Below are 16,851 nucleotides of genomic sequence, written 5' to 3' on the forward strand. Positions count from 1 at the left end.
GGACCAGCAACAGCTCTAAGCCCTTAGGCCTGTCGTATGGGAGAAATGGCTTGGACGTTTGCACTTTGGGAGGTGGTCTGTGCCGGGAGTGAGAGTGAGATTGAGCGTGAGAATGTGTGTTGGGAGTGCTGGGAGGCAAAGCCAGGATAGATGGCCAGCGTGCGTTTGGCTGTGAAAGCGCTGTCAAGGGAAGGTGAGGACCAGCAACAGCTCTAAGCCCTTAGATGTAGCATGCGTCTGAAATGGCTTGGAAGCTGGCACTTTGGGAGGTGGTCTGTGCCGACAGTGAGAGTGAGATTGAGCTTGAGAATGTGTGTTGGGAGTGCTGGGAGGCAAAGGCAGGGTAGATGGCCAGCGTGTGTTTGGCTGTGAAAGCGGTGTCAAGGGAAGGTGAGGACCAGCAACTGCTCTAAGCCCTTAGGCCTATCCTATGGGAGAAATGGCTTGGACGTTTGCACTTTGGGAGGTGGTCTGTACTGGGAGTGAGAGTGAGATTGAGCGTGAGAATGTGTGTTGGGAGTGCTGGGAGGCAAAGCCGGGTAGATGGCCAGCGTGTGTTTGGCTGTGAAAGCGCTGTCAAGGGAAGGTGAAGACCAGCAACAGCACAAAGCCCTTAGAGGTAGCATGCGGCAGAAATTGCTTGGGTGTTGGCACTTTGGGGATGGTGTGTGTGCCGAGTGAGAGTGTGTTGGGAGTGGTGGGAGGCAAGGCAAAGGCAGATGACCAGAGTGCGTTTGGCTGTGAAAGCGCTGTCAAGGGAAGGTGAGGACCAGCAACAGCTCTAAGCCCTTAGATGTAGCATGTGTCAGAAAGAGTTTGTTGTGTTTGCACTTTGGGAGTTGCTCTGTGCCGAAGGTGAGAGTGTGTTGGGAGTGGTGGGAGGCAAGGCAAAGGCAGATGGCCAGAGTGTGTTTGGCTGTGAAAGCGCTGTCAAGGGAAGGTGACGACCAGCAACTGCTCTAAGCCCTTAGGCCTATCGTATGGGAGAAATGGCTTGGACGTTTGCACTTTGGGAGGTGGTCTGAGCCGGGAGTGAGAGTGAGATTGAGCGTGAGAATGTGTGTTGGGAGTGCTGGGAGGCGAAGCCAGGATAGATGGCGAGAGTGTGTTTGGCTGTGAAAGCGGTGTCAAGGGAAGGTGAGGACCAGCAACAGCTCTAAGCCCTTAGATGTAGCGTGCGTCAGAAATGGCTTGGGTGTTGGCACTTTGGGTGGTGGTCTGTGCCGAGAGTGAGAGTGAGATTGCGCCTGAGAATGTGTGTTGTGAGTGGTGGGAGGCAAGGCAAAGGCAGATGGCCAGAGTGTGTTTGGCTCTGAAAGCGCTGTCAAGGGAAGGTGAGGACCAGCAACACCTCTAAGCCCTTAGATGTAGCGTGTGGCACAAATTGCTTGGGTGTTGGCACTTTGGGAGGTGGTCTGTGCCGAAGGTGAGAGTGTGTTGGGAGTGGTGGGAGGCAAGGCAAAGGCAGATGGCCAGAGTGTGTTTGGCTGTGAAAGCGCTGTCAAGGGAAGGCGAGGGCCAGCAACAGCTCTAAGCCCTTAGATGTAGCGTGCCTCAGAAATGGCTTGGACGTTTGCACTTTGGGAGGTGGTCTGTGCCGACAGTGATAGTGAGATTGAGAGTGAGAAGGTGTGTTGGGAGTGCTTGGAGGTGAAGCCAGGGTAGATGGCCAGAGTGTGTTTGGCTGTGAAAGCGCTGTCAAGGGAAGGTGAGGACCAGCAACAGCTCTAAGCCCTTAGATGTAGTGTGCGTCTGAAATGGCTTGGGAGTTGGCACTTTGGGCGGTGGTGTGTGCCGAGCGTGAGAGTGTGTTGGGAGTGGTGGGAGGCAAGGCAAAGGCAGATGGCCAGAGTGCGTTTGGCTGTGAAAGCGGTGTCAAGGGAAGGTGAGGACCACAAACAGCACAAAGCCCTTAGATGTATTGTGCGTTGTAAATGGCTTGGGTGTTGGCACTTTGGGAGGTGGTGTGTGCCGAGAGTGAGAGTGTGTTGGGAGTGGTGGGAGGCAAGGCAAAGGCAGATGGCCAGAGTGTGTTTGGCTGTGAAAGCGCTGTCAAGGGAAGGTGAGGACCAGCAACAGCTCTAAGCCCTTAGATGTAGCATGCGTCTGAAATGGCTTGGAAGTTTGCACTTTGGGAGGTGGTCTGTGCCAACAGTGAGAGTGAGATTGAGCTTGAGAATGTGTGTTGGGAGTGCTGGGAGGCAAAGCCAGGGTAGATGGCCAGCGTGTGGTTTGGCTGTGAAAGCGGTGTCAAGGGAAGGTGAGGACCAGCAACTGCTCTAAGCCCTTAGGCCTATCCTATGGGAGAAATGGCTTGGACGTTTGCACTTTGGGAGGTGGTCTGTACTGGGAGTGAGAGTGAGATTGAGCGTGAGAATGTGTGTTGGGTGTGCTGGGAGGCAAAGCCGGGTAGATGGCCAGCGTGTGTTTGGCTGTGAAAGCGCTGTCAAGGGAAGGTGAAGACCAGCAACAGCACAAAGCCCTTAGAGGTAGCATGCGGCAGAAATTGCTTGGGTGTTGGCACTTTGGGCGGTGGTGTGTGCCGAGAGTGAGAGTGTGTTGGGAGTGGTGGGAGGCAAGGCAAAGGCAGATGACCAGAGTGCGTTTGGCTGTGGAAAGCGCTGTCAAGGGAAGGTGAGGACCAGCAACAGCTCTAAGCCCTTAGATGTAGCATGTGTCAGAAAGAGTTTGTTGTGTTTGCACTTTGGGAGTTGCTCTGTGCCGAAGGTGAGAGTGTGTTGGGAGTGGTGGGAGGCAAGGCAAAGGCAGATGGCCAGAGTGTGTTTGGCTGTGAAAGCGGTGTCAAGGGAAGGTGACGACCAGCAACTGCTCTAAGCCCTTAGGCCTATCGTATGGGAGAAATGCCTTGGACGTTTGCACTTTGGGAGGTGGTCTGTGCCGGGAGTGAGAGTGAGATTGAGCGTGAGAATGTGTGTTGGGAGTGCTGGGAGGCGAAGCCAGGATAGATGGCCAGAGTGTGTTTGGCTGTGAAAGCGGTGTCAAGGGAAGGTGAGGACCAGCAACAGCTCTAAGCCCTTAGATGTAGCATGCGTCTGAAATGGCTTGGAAGTTTGCACTTTGGGAGGTGGTCTGTACTGGGAGTGAGAGTGAGATTGAGCTTGAGAATGTGTGTTGGGAGTGGTGGGAGGCAAAGCCAGGGTAGATGGCCAGCGTTGTGTTTGGCTGTGAAAGCGCTGTCAAGGGAAGTTGAGTACCAGCAACAGCTCTAAGCCCTTAGATGTAGCATGTGTCAGAAAGAGTTTGTTGTGTTTGCACTTTGGGAGTTGCTCTGTGCCGAGAGTGAGAGTGTGTTGGGAGTGGTGGGAGGCAAGGCAAAGGCAGATGGCCAGAGTGTGTTTGGCTGTGAAAGCGCTGTCAAGGGAAGGTGACGACCAGCAACTGCTCTAAGCCCTTAGGCCTATCATATGGGAGAAATGGCTTGGGTGTTTGCACTTTGGGAGGTGGTCTGTGCCGGGAGTGAGAGTGAGATTGAGCCTGAGAAAGTGTGTTGGGAGTGCTGTGGGGCAAAGCCAGGTTAGATGGCCAGCGTGTGTTTGGCTGTGAAAGCGCTGTCAAGGGAAGGTGAGGACCAGCAACAGCTCTAAGCCCTTAGACGTAGCGTGCGTCAGAAATGGCTTGGGTGTTGGCACTTTGGGTGGTGGTCTGTGCCGGGGGAGAGTGAGAGTGAGATTGCGCCTGAGAATGTGTTGGGAGTGGTGGGAGGCAAGGCAAAGGCAGATGGCCAGAGTGTGTTTGGCTGTGAAAGCGGGTGTCAAGGGAAGGTGAGGACCACAAACAGCACAAAGCCCTTAGATGTAGCAGGTGTCAGAAAGAGTTTGTTGTGTTTGCACTTTGGGAGGTGGTCTCTGCCGAAGGTGAGAGTGTGTTGGGAGTGGTGGGAGGCAAGGCAAAGGCAGATGGCCCAGAGTGTGTTTGGCTGTGAAAGCGCTGTCAAGGGAAGGTGACGACCAGCAACTGCTCTAAGCCCTTAGGCCTATCATATGGGAGAAATGGCTTGGACGTTTGCACTTTGGGAGGTGGTTTGTGCCGGGAGTGAGAGTGAGATTGAGCGTGAGAATGTGTGTTGGGAGTGCTGGGAGGCAAAGCCAGGGTAGATGGCCAGCGTGTGTTTGGCTGTGAAAGCGCTGTCAAGGGAAGGTGAGGACCAGCAACAGCTCTAAGCCCTTAGGCCTATTGTATGGGAGAAATGGCTTGGACGTTTGCACTTTGGGAGGTGGTCTGAGCCGGGAGTGAGAGTGAGATTGAGCGTGAGAATGTGTGTTGGGAGTGCTGGGAGGCAAGGCAAAGGCAGATGGCCAGCGTGTGTTTGGCTGTGAAAGCGCTGTCAAGGGAAGGCGAGGACCAGCAACAGCTCTAAGCCCTTAGATGTAGCGTTCCTCAGAAATGGCTTGGACGTTTGCACTTTGGGAGGTGGTCTGTGCCGACAGTGATAGTGAGATTGAGCGTGAGAAGGTGTGTTGGGAGTGCTGGGAGGTGAAGCCAGGGTAGATGGCCAGCGTGTGTTTGGCTGTGAAAGCGGGTGTCAAGGGAAGGTGAGGACCAGCAACAGCTCTAAGCCCTTAGGCCTGTCGTATGGGAGAAATGGCTTGGACGTTTGCACTTTGGGAGGTGGTCTGTGCGGGAGTGAGAGTGAGATTGAGCGTGAGAATGTGTGTTGGGAGTGCTGGGAGGCAAAGCCAGGATAGATGGCCAGCGTGCGTTTGGCTGTGAAAGCGCTGTCAAGGGAAGGGAGGACCAGCAACAGCTCTAAGCCCTTAGATGTAGCATGCGTCTGAAATGGCTTGGAAGCTGGCACTTTGGGAGGTGGTCTGTGCCGACAGTGAGAGTGAGATTGAGCTTGAGAATGTGTGTTGGGAGTGCTGGGAGGCAAAGGCAGGGTAGATGGCCAGCGTGTGTTTGGCTGTGAAAGCGGGGAAGGTGAGGACCAGCAACTGCTCTAAGCCCTTAGGCCTATCCTATGGGAGAAATGGCTTGGACGTTTGCACTTTGGGAGGTGGTCTGTACTGGGAGTGAGAGTGAGATTGAGCGTGAGAATGTGTGTTGGGAGTGCTGGGAGGCAAAGCCGGGTAGATGGCCAGCGTGTGTTTGGCTGTGAAAGCGCTGTCAAGGGAAGGTGAAGACCAGCAACAGCACAAAGCCCTTAGAGGTAGCATGCGGCAGAAATTGCTTGGGTGTTGGCACTTTGGGAGGTGGTGTGTGCCGAGAGTGAGAGTGTGTTGGGAGTGGTGGGAGGCAAGGCAAAGGCAGATGACCAGAGTGCGTTTGGCTGTGAAAGCGCTGTCAAGGGAAGGTGAGGACCAGCAACAGCTCTAAGCCCTTAGATGTAGCATGTGTCAGAAAGAGTTTGTTGTGTTTGCACTTTGGGAGTTGCTCTGTGCCGAAGGTGAGAGTGTGTTGGGAGTGGTGGGAGGCAAGGCAAAGGCAGATGGCCAGAGTGTGTTTGGCTGTGAAAGCGCTGTCAAGGGAAGGTGACGACCAGCAACTGCTCTAAGCCCTTAGCCCTATCGTATGGGAGAAATGCCTTGGACGTTTGCACTTTGGGAGGTGGTCTGAGCCGGGAGTGAGAGTGAGATTGAGCGTGAGAATGTGTGTTGGGAGTGCTGGGAGGCGAAGCCAGGATAGATGGCGAGAGTGTGTTTGGCTGTGAAAGCGGTGTCAAGGGAAGGTGAGGACCAGCAACAGCTCTAAGCCCTTAGATGTAGCGTGCGTCAGAAATGGCTTGGGTGTTGGCACTTTGGGTGGTGGTCTGTGCCGAGAGTGAGAGTGAGATTGCGCCTGAGAATGTGTGTTGTGAGTGGTGGGAGGCAAGGCAAAGGCAGATGGCCAGAGTGTGTTTGGCTCTGAAAGCGCTGTCAAGGGAAGGTGAGGACCAGCAACACCTCTAAGCCCTTAGATGTAGCGTGTGGCACAAATTGCTTGGGTGTTGGCACTTTGGGAGGTGGTCTGTGCCGAAGGTGAGAGTGTGTTGGGAGTGGTGGGAGGCAAGGCAAAGGCAGATGGCCAGAGTGTGTTTGGCTGTGAAAGCGCTGTCAAGGGAAGGCGAGGGCCAGCAACAGCTCTAAGCCCTTAGATGTAGCGTGCCTCAGAAATGGCTTGGACGTTTGCACTTTGGGAGGTGGTCTGTGCCGACAGTGATAGTGAGATTGAGAGTGAGAAGGTGTGTTGGGAGTGCTTGGAGGTGAAGCCAGGGTAGATGGCCAGAGTGTGTTTGGCTGTGAAAGCGCTGTCAAGGGAAGGTGAGGACCAGCAACAGCTCTAAGCCCTTAGATGTAGTGTGCGTCTGAAATGGCTTGGGAGTTGGCACTTTGGGCGGTGGTGTGTGCCGAGCGTGAGAGTGTGTTGGGAGTGGTGGGAGGCAAGGCAAAGGCAGATGGCCAGAGTGCGTTTGGCTGTGAAAGCGGTGTCAAGGGAAGGTGAGGACCACAAACAGCACAAAGCCCTTAGATGTATTGTGCGTTGTAAATGGCTTGGGTGTTGGCACTTTGGGAGGTGGTGTGTGCCGAGAGTGAGAGTGTGTTGGGAGTGGTGGGAGGCAAGGCAAAGGCAGATGGCCAGAGTGTGTTTGGCTGTGAAAGCGCTGTCAAGGGAAGGTGAGGACCAGCACAGCTCTAAGCCCTTAGATGTAGCATGCGTCTGAAATGGCTTGGAAGTTTGCACTTTGGGAGGTGGTCTGTGCCAACAGTGAGAGTGAGATTGAGCTTGAGAATGTGTGTTGGGAGTGCTGGGAGGCAAAGGCAGGGTAGATGGCCAGCGTGTGTTTTGGCTGTGAAAGCGGTGTCAAGGGAAGGTGAGGACCAGCAACTGCTCTAAGCCCTTAGGCCTATCCTATGGGAGAAATGGCTTGGACGTTTGCACTTTGGGAGGTGGTCTGTACTGGGAGTGAGAGTGAGATTGAGCGTGAGAATGTGTGTTGGGTGTGCTGGGAGGCAAAGCCGGGTAGATGGCCAGCGTGTGTTTGGCTGTGAAAGCGCTGTCAAGGGAAGGTGAAGACCAGCAACAGCACAAAGCCCTTAGAGGTAGCATGCGGCAGAAATTGCTTGGGTGTTGGCACTTTGGGCGGTGGTGTGTGCCGAGAGTGAGAGTGTGTTGGGAGTGGTGGGAGGCAAGGCAAAGGCAGATGACCAGAGTGCGTTTGGCTGTGAAAGCGCTGTCAAGGGAAGGTGAGGACCAGCAACAGCACTAAGCCCCTTAGATGTAGCATGTGTCAGAAAGAGTTTGTTGTGTTTGCACTTTGGGAGTTGCTCTGTGCCGAAGGTGAGAGTGTGTTGGGAGTGGTGGGAGGCAAGGCAAAGGCAGATGGCCAGAGTGTGTTTGGCTGTGAAAGCGGTGTCAAGGGAAGGTGACGACCAGCAACTGCTCTAAGCCCTTAGGCCTATCGTATGGGAGAAATGCCTTGGACGTTTGCACTTTGGGAGGTGGTCTGTGCCGGGAGTGAGAGTGAGATTGAGCGTGAGAATGTGTGTTGGGAGTGCTGGGAGGCGAAGCCAGGATAGATGGCCAGAGTGTGTTTGGCTGTGAAAGCGGTGTCAAGGGAAGGTGAGGACCAGCAACAGCTCTAAGCCCTTAGATGTAGCATGCGTCTGAAATGGCTTGGAAGTTTGCACTTTGGGAGGTGGTCTGTACTGGGAGTGAGAGTGAGATTGAGCTTGAGAATGTGTGTTGGGAGTGCTGGAGGCAAAGCCAGGGTAGATGGCCAGCGTGTGTTTGGCTGTGAAAGCGCTGTCAAGGGAAGTTGAGTACCAGCAACAGCTCTAAGCCCTTAGATGTAGCATGTGTCAGAAAGAGTTTGTTGTGTTTGCACTTTGGGAGTTGCTCTGTGCCGAGAGTGAGAGTGTGTTGGGAGTGGTGGGAGGCAAGGCAAAGGCAGATGGCCAGAGTGTGTTTGGCTGTGAAAGCGCTGTCAAGGGAAGGTGACGACCAGCAACTGCTCTAAGCCCTTAGGCCTATCATATGGGAGAAATGGCTTGGGTGTTTGCACTTTGGGAGGTGGTCTGTGCCGGGAGTGAGAGTGAGATTGAGCCTGAGAAAGTGTGTTGGGAGTGCTGTGGGGCAAAGCCAGGTTAGATGGCCAGCGTGTGTTTGGCTGTGAAAGCGCTGTCAAGGGAAGGTGAGGACCAGCAACAGCTCTAAGCCCTTAGACGTAGCGTGCGTCAGAAATGGCTTGGGTGTTGGCACTTTGGGTGGTGGTCTGTGCCGGGAGTGAGAGTGAGATTGCGCCTGAGAATGTGTTGGGAGTGGTGGGAGGCAAGGCAAAGGCAGATGGCCAGAGTGTGTTTGGCTGTGAAAGCGGTGTCAAGGGAAGGTGAGGACCACAAACAGCACAAAGCCCTTAGATGTAGCAGGTGTCAGAAAGAGTTTGTTGTGTTTGCACTTTGGGAGGTGGTCTCTGCCGAAGGTGAGAGTGTGTTGGGAGTGGTGGGAGGCAAGGCAAAGGCAGATGGCCAGAGTGTGTTTGGCTGTGAAAGCGCTGTCAAGGGAAGGTGACGACCAGCAACTGCTCTAAGCCCTTAGGCCTATCATATGGGAGAAATGGCTTGGACGTTTGCACTTTGGGAGGTGGTTTGTGCCGGGAGTGAGAGTGAGATTGAGCGTGAGAATGTGTGTTGGGAGTGCTGGGAGGCAAAGCCAGGGTAGATGGCCAGCGTGTGTTTGGCTGTGAAAGCGGTGTCAAGGGAAGGTGAGGACCAGCAACAGCTCTAAGCCCTTAGGCCTATCGTATGGGAGAAATGGCTTGGACGTTTGCACTTTGGGACGGTGGTCTGAGCCGGGAGTGAGAGTGAGATTGAGCGTGAGAATGTGTGTTGGGAGTGCTGGGAGGCAAGGCAAAGGCAGATGGCCAGCGTGTGTTTGGCTGTGAAAGCGCTGTCAAGGGAAGGCGAGGACCAGCAACAGCTCTAAGCCCTTAGATGTAGCGTTCCTCAGAAATGGCTTGGACGTTTGCACTTTGGGAGGTGGTCTGTGCCGACAGTGATAGTGAGATTGAGCGTGAGAAGGTGTGTTGGGAGTGCTGGGAGGTGAAGCCAGGGTAGATGGCCAGCGTGTGTTTGGCTGTGAAAGCGGTGTCAAGGGAAGGTGAGGGACCAGCAACAGCTCTAAGCCCTTAGGCCTGTCGTATGGGAGAAATGGCTTGGACGTTTGCACTTTGGGAGGTGGTCTGTGCCGGGAGTGAGAGTGAGATTGAGCGTGAGAATGTGTGTTGGGAGTGCTGGGAGGCAAAGCCAGGATAGATGGCCAGCGTGCGTTTGGCTGTGAAAGCGCTGTCAAGGGAAGGTGAGGACCAGCAACAGCTCTAAGCCCTTAGATGTAGCATGCGTCTGAAATGGCTTGGAAGCTGGCACTTTGGGAGGTGGTCTGTGCCGACAGTGAGAGTGAGATTGAGCTTGAGAATGTGTGTTGGGAGTGCTGGGAGGCAAAGGCAGGGTAGATGGCCAGCGTGTGTTTGGCTGTGAAAGCGGTGTCAAGGGAAGGTGAGGACCAGCAACTGCTCTAAGCCCTTAGGCCTATCCTATGGGAGAAATGGCTTGGACGTTTGCACTTTGGGAGGTGGTCTGTACTGGGAGTGAGAGTGAGATTGAGCGTGAGAATGTGTGTTGGGAGTGCTGGGAGGCAAAGCCGGGTAGATGGCCAGCGTGTGTTTGGCTGTGAAAGCGCTGTCAAGGGAAGGTGAAGACCAGCAACAGCACAAAGCCCTTAGAGGTAGCATGCGGCAGAAATTGCTTGGGTGTTGGCACTTTGGGAGGTGGTGTGTGCCGAGAGTGAGAGTGTGTTGGGAGTGGTGGGAGGCAAGGCAAAGGCAGATGACCAGAGTGCGTTTGGCTGTGAAAGCGCTGTCAAGGGAAGGTGAGGACCAGCAACAGCTCTAAGCCCTTAGATGTAGCATGTGTCAGAAAGAGTTTGTTGTGTTTGCACTTTGGGAGTTGCTCTGTGCCGAAGGTGAGAGTGTGTTGGGAGTGGTGGGAGGCAAGGCAAAGGCAGATGGCCAGAGTGTGTTTGGCTGTGAAAGCGCTGTCAAGGGAAGGTGACGACCAGCAACTGCTCTAAGCCCTTAGCCCTATCGTATGGGAGAAATGCCTTGGACGTTTGCACTTTGGGAGGTGGTCTGAGCCGGGAGTGAGAGTGAGATTGAGCGTGAGAATGTGTGTTGGGAGTGCTGGGAGGCGAAGCCAGGATAGATGGCGAGAGTGTGTTTGGCTGTGAAAGCGGTGTCAAAGGGAAGGTGAGGACCAGCAACAGCTCTAAGCCCTTAGATGTAGCGTGCGTCAGAAATGGCTTGGGTGTTGGCACTTTGGGTGGTGGTCTGTGCCGAGAGTGAGAGTGAGATTGCGCCTGAGAATGTGTGTTGTGAGTGGTGGGAGGCAAGGCAAAGGCAGATGGCCAGAGTGTGTTTGGCTCTGAAAGCGCTGTCAAGGGAAGGTGAGGACCAGCAACACCTCTAAGCCCTAGATGTAGCGTGTGGCACAAATTGCTTGGGTGTTGGCACTTTGGGAGGTGGTCTGTGCCGAAGGTGAGAGTGTGTTGGGAGTGGTGGGAGGCAAGGCAAAGGCAGATGGCCAGAGTGTGTTTGGCTGTGAAAGCGCTGTCAAGGGAAGGCGAGGGCCAGCAACAGCTCTAAGCCCTTAGATGTAGCGTGCCTCAGAAATGGCTTGGACGTTTGCACTTTGGGAGGTGGTCTGTGCCGACAGTGATAGTGAGATTGAGAGTGAGAAGGTGTGTTGGGAGTGCTTGGAGGTGAAGCCAGGGTAGATGGCCAGAGTGTGTTTGGCTGTGAAAGCGCTGTCAAGGGAAGGTGAGGACCAGCAACAGCTCTAAGCCCTTAGATGTAGTGTGCGTCTGAAATGGCTTGGGAGTTGGCACTTTGGGCGGTGGTGTGTGCCGAGCGTGAGAGTGTGTTGGGAGTGGTGGGAGGCAAGGCAAAGGCAGATGGCCAGAGTGCGTTTGGCTGTGAAAGCGGTGTCAAGGGAAGGTGAGGACCACAAACAGCACAAAGCCCTTAGATGTATTGTGCGTTGTAAATGGCTTGGGTGTTGGCACTTTGGGAGGTGGTGTGTGCCGAGAGTGAGAGTGTGTTGGGAGTGGTGGGAGGCAAGGCAAAGGCAGATGGCCAGAGTGTGTTTGGCTGTGAAAGCGCTGTCAAGGGAAGGTGAGGACCAGCAACAGCTCTAAGCCCTTAGATGTAGCATGCGTCTGAAATGGCTTGGAAGTTTGCACTTTGGGAGGTGGTCTGTGCCAACAGTGAGAGTGAGATTGAGCTTGAGAATGTGTGTTGGGAGTGCTGGGAGGCAAAGCCAGGGTAGATGGCCAGCGTGTGTTTGGCTGTGAAAGCGGTGTCAAGGGAAGGTGAGGACCAGCAACTGCTCTAAGCCCTTAGGCCTATCCTATGGGAGAAATGGCTTGGACGTTTGCACTTTGGGAGGTGGTCTGTACTGGGAGTGAGAGTGAGATTGAGCGTGAGAATGTGTGTTGGGAGTGCTGGGAGGCAAAGCCGGGTAGATGGCCAGCGTGTGTTTGGCTGTGAAAGCGCTGTCAAGGGAAGGTGAAGACCAGCAACAGCACAAAGCCCTTAGAGGTAGCATGCGGCAGAAATTGCTTGGGTGTTGGCACTTTGGGCGGTGGTGTGTGCCGAGAGTGAGAGTGTGTTGGGAGTGGTGGGAGGCAAGGCAAAGGCAGATGACCAGAGTGCGTTTGGCTGTGAAAGCGCTGTCAAGGGAAGGTGAGGACCAGCAACAGCTCTAAGCCCTTAGATGTAGCATGTGTCAGAAAGAGTTTGTTGTGTTTGCACTTTGGGAGTTGCTCTGTGCCGAAGGTGAGAGTGTGTTGGGAGTGGTGGGAGGCAAGGCAAAGGCAGATGGCCAGAGTGTGTTTGGCTGTGAAAGCGGTGTCAAGGGAAGGTGACGACCAGCAACTGCTCTAAGCCCTTAGGCCTATCGTATGGGAGAAATGCCTTGGACGTTTGCACTTTGGGAGGTGGTCTGTGCCGGGAGTGAGAGTGAGATTGAGCGTGAGAATGTGTGTTGGGAGTGCTGGGAGGCGAAGCCAGGATAGATGGCCAGAGTGTGTTTGGCTGTGAAAGCGGTGTCAAGGGAAGGTGAGGACCAGCAACAGCTCTAAGCCCTTAGATGTAGCATGCGTCTGAAATGGCTTGGAAGTTTGCACTTTGGGAGGTGGTCTGTGCTGACAGTGAGAGTGAGATTGAGCTTGAGAATGTGTGTTGGGAGTGGTGGGAGGCAAAGCCAGGGTAGATGGCCAGCGTGTGTTTGGCTGTGAAAGCGCTGTCAAGGGAAGTTGAGTACCAGCAACAGCTCTAAGCCCTTAGATGTAGCATGTGTCAGAAAGAGTTTGTTGTGTTTGCACTTTGGGAGTTGCTCTGTGCCGAGAGTGAGAGTGTGTTGGGAGTGGTGGGAGGCAAGGCAAAGGCAGATGGCCAGAGTGTGTTTGGCTGTGAAAGCGCTGTCAAGGGAAGGTGACGACCAGCAACTGCTCTAAGCCCTTAGGCCTATCATATGGGAGAAATGGCTTGGGTGTTTGCACTTTGGGAGGTGGTCTGTGCCGGGAGTGAGAGTGAGATTGAGCCTGAGAAAGTGTGTTGGGAGTGCTGTGGGGCAAAGCCAGGTTAGATGGCCAGCGTGTGTTTGGCTGTGAAAGCGCTGTCAAGGGAAGGTGAGGACCAGCAACAGCTCTAAGCCCTTAGACGTAGCGTGCGTCAGAAATGGCTTGGGTGTTGGCACTTTGGGTGGTGGTCTGTGCCGGGAGTGAGAGTGAGATTGCGCCTGAGAATGTGTTGGGAGTGGTGGGAGGCAAGGCAAAGGCAGATGGCCAGAGTGTGTTTGGCTGTGAAAGCGGTGTCAAGGGAAGGTGAGGACCACAAACAGCACAAAGCCCTTAGATGTAGCAGGTGTCAGAAAGAGTTTGTTGTGTTTGCACTTTGGGAGGTGGTCTGTGCCGAAGGTGAGAGTGTGTTGGGAGTGGTGGGAGGCAAGGCAAAGGCAGATGGCCAGAGTGTGTTTGGCTGTGAAAGCGCTGTCAAGGGAAGGTGACGACCAGCAACTGCTCTAAGCCCTTAGGCCTATCATATGGGAGAAATGGCTTGGACGTTTGCACTTTGGGAGGTGGTTTGTGCCGGGAGTGAGAGTGAGATTGAGCGTGAGAATGTGTGTTGGGAGTGCTGGGAGGCAAAGCCAGGGTAGATGGCCAGCGTGTGTTTGGCTCTGAAAGCGCTGTCAAGGGAAGGTGAGGACCAGCAACAGCTCTAAGCCCTTAGGCCTATCGTATGGGAGAAATGGCTTGGACGTTTGCACTTTGGGAGGTGGTCTGAGCCGGGAGTGAGAGTGAGATTGAGCGTGAGAATGTGTGTTGGGAGTGCTGGGAGGCAAGGCAAAGGCAGATGGCCAGCGTGTGTTTGGCTGTGAAAGCGGTGTCAAGGGAAGGTGAGGACCAGCAACAGCACTAAGCCCTTAGAGGTAGCATGTGGCAGAAATTGCTTGGGTGTTGGCACTTTTGGAGGTGGTCTGTGCTGAAGGTGAGAGCGTGTTGGGAGTGGTGGGAGGCAAGGCAACGGCAGATGGCCAGAGTGTGTTTGGCTGTGAAAGCGCTGTCAAGGGAAGGCGAGGGCCAGCAACAGCTCTAAGCCCTTAGATGTAGCGTGCCTCAGAAATGGGTTGGACGTTTGCACCTTGGGAGGTGGTCTGTGCCGACAGTGAGAGTGAGATTGAGCCTGAGAAGGTGTGTTGGGAGTGCTGGGAGGTGAAGCCAGGGTAGATGGCCAGCGTGTGTTTGGCTGTGAAAGCGGTGTCAAGGGAAGGTGAGGACCAGCAACAGCTCTAAGCCCTTAGGCCTGTCGTATGGGAGAAATGGCTTGGACCTTTGCACTTTGGGAGGTGGTCTGTGCCGGGAGTGAGAGTGAGATTGAGCGTGAGAATGTGTGTTGGGAGTGCTGGGAGGCAAAGCCAGGATAGATGGCCAGAGTGCGTTTGGCTGTGAAAGCGGTGTCAAGGGAAGGTGAGGACCAGCAACAGCTCTAAGCCCTTAGATGTAGCATGCGTCTGAAATGGCTTGGAAGCTGGCACTTTGGGAGGTGGTCTGTGCCGACAGTGAGAGTGAGATTGAGCTTGAGAATGTGTGTTGGGAGTGCTGGGAGGCAAAGGCAGGGTAGATGGCCAGCGTGTGTTTGGCTGTGAAAGCGGTGTCAAGGGAAGGTGAGGACCAGCAACTGCTCTAAGCCCTTAGGCCTATCCTATGGGAGAAATGGCTTGGACGTTTGCACTTTGGGAGGTGGTCTGTACTGGGAGTGAGAGTGAGATTGAGCGTGAGAATGTGTGTTGGGAGTGCTGGGAGGCAAAGCCGGGTAGATGGCCAGCGTGTGTTTGGCTGTGAAAGCGCTGTCAAGGGAAGGTGAAGACCAGCAACAGCACAAAGCCCTTAGAGGTAGCATGCGGCAGAAATTGCTTGGGTGTTGGCACTTTGGGAGGTGGTGTGTGCCGAGAGTGAGAGTGTGTTGGGAGTGGTGGGAGGCAAGGCAAAGGCAGATGACCAGAGTGCGTTTGGCTGTGAAAGCGCTGTCAAGGGAAGGTGAGGACCAGCAACAGCTCTAAGCCCTTAGATGTAGCATGTGTCAGAAAGAGTTTGTTGTGTTTGCACTTTGGGAGTTGCTCTGTGCCGAAGGTGAGAGTGTGTTGGGAGTGGTGGGAGGCAAGGCAAAGGCAGATGGCCAGAGTGTGTTTGGCTGTGAAAGCGCTGTCAAGGGAAGGTGACGACCAGCAACTGCTCTAAGCCCTTAGCCCTATCGTATGGGAGAAATGCCTTGGACGTTTGCACTTTGGGAGGTGGTCTGAGCCGGGAGTGAGAGTGAGATTGAGCGTGAGAATGTGTGTTGGGAGTGCTGGGAGGCGAAGCCAGGATAGATGGCGAGAGTGTGTTTGGCTGTGAAAGCGGTGTCAAGGGAAGGTGAGGACCAGCAACAGCTCTAAGCCCTTAGATGTAGCGTGCGTCAGAAATGGCTTGGGTGTTGGCACTTTGGGTGGTGGTCTGTGCCGAGAGTGAGAGTGAGATTGCGCCTGAGAATGTGTGTTGTGAGTGGTGGGAGGCAAGGCAAAGGCAGATGGCCAGAGTGTGTTTGGCTCTGAAAGCGCTGTCAAGGGAAGGTGAGGACCAGCAACACCTCTAAGCCCTTAGATGTAGCGTGTGGCACAAATTGCTTGGGTGTTGGCACTTTGGGAGGTGGTCTGTGCCGAAGGTGAGAGTGTGTTGGGAGTGGTGGGAGGCAAGGCAAAGGCAGATGGCCAGAGTGTGTTTGGCTGTGAAAGCGCTGTCAAGGGAAGGCGAGGGCCAGCAACAGCTCTAAGCCCTTAGATGTAGCGTGCCTCAGAAATGGCTTGGACGTTTGCACCTTGGGAGGTGGTCTGTGCCGACAGTGATAGTGAGATTGAGAGTGAGAAGGTGTGTTGGGAGTGCTTGGAGGTGAAGCCAGGGTAGATGGCCAGAGTGTGTTTGGCTGTGAAAGCGCTGTCAAGGGAAGGTGAGGACCAGCAACAGCTCTAAGCCCTTAGATGTAGTGTGCGTCTGAAATGGCTTGGGAGTTGGCAATTTGGGCGGTGGTGTGTGCCGAGCGTGAGAGTGTGTTGGGAGTGGTGGGAGGCAAGGCAAAGGCAGATGGCCAGAGTGCGTTTGGCTGTGAAAGCGCTGTCAAGGGAAGGTGAGGACCACAAACAGCACAAAGCCCTTAGATGTATTGTGCGTTGTAAATGGCTTGGGTGTTTGCACTTTGGGAGTTGCTCTGTGCCGAAGGTGAGAGTGTGTTGGGAGTGGTGGGAGGCAAGGCAAAGGCAGATGGCCAGAGTGTGTTTGGCTGTGAAAGCGGTGTCAAGGGAAGGTGACGACCAGCAACTGCTCTAAGCCCTTAGGCCTATCGTATGGGAGAAATGGCTTGGACGTTTGCACTTTGGGAGGTGGTCTGTGCCGGGAGTGAGAGTGAGATTGAGCGTGAGAATGTGTGTTGGGAGTGCTGGGAGGCGAAGCCAGGATAGATGGCCAGAGTGTGTTTGGCTGTGAAAGCGGTGTCAAGGGAAGGTGAGGACCAGCAACAGCTCTAAGCCCTTAGATGTAGCATGCGTCTGAAATGGCTTGGAAGTTTGCACTTTGGGAGGTGGTCTGTGCTGACAGTGAGAGTGAGATTGAGCTTGAGAATGTGTGTTGGGAGTGGTGGGAGGCAAAGCCAGGGTAGATGGCCAGCGTGTGTTTGGCTGTGAAAGCGCTGTCAAGGGAAGTTGAGTACCAGCAACAGCTCTAAGCCCTTAGATGTAGCATGTGTCAGAAAGAGTTTGTTGTGTTTGCACTTTGGGAGTTGCTCTGTGCCGAGAGTGAGAGTGTGTTGGGAGTGGTGGGAGGCAAGGCAAAGGCAGATGGCCAGAGTGTGTTTGGCTGTGAAAGCGCTGTCAAGGGAAGGTGACGACCAGCAACTGCTCTAAGCCCTTAGGCCTATCATATGGGAGAAATGGCTTGGGTGTTTGCACTTTGGGAGGTGGTCTGTGCTGACAGTGAGAGTGAGATTGAGCCTGAGAAAGTGTGTTGGGAGTGCTGTGGGGCAAAGCCAGGTTAGATGGCCAGCGTGTGTTTGGCTGTGAAAGCGCTGTCAAGGGAAGGTGAGGACCAGCAACAGCTCTAAGCCCTTAGACGTAGCGTGCGTCAGAAATGGCTTGGGTGTTGGCACTTTGGGTGGTGGTCTGTGCCGGGAGTGAGAGTGAGATTGCGCCTGAGAATGTGTTGGGAGTGGTGGGAGGCAAGGCAAAGGCAGATGGCCAGAGTGTGTTTGGCTGTGAAAGCGGTGTCAAGGGAAGG

Source organism: Pelecanus crispus, chromosome 28, assembly GCF_030463565.1.
Source record: "Pelecanus crispus isolate bPelCri1 chromosome 28, bPelCri1.pri, whole genome shotgun sequence".
Lineage (NCBI taxonomy): Eukaryota > Metazoa > Chordata > Aves > Pelecaniformes > Pelecanidae > Pelecanus > Pelecanus crispus.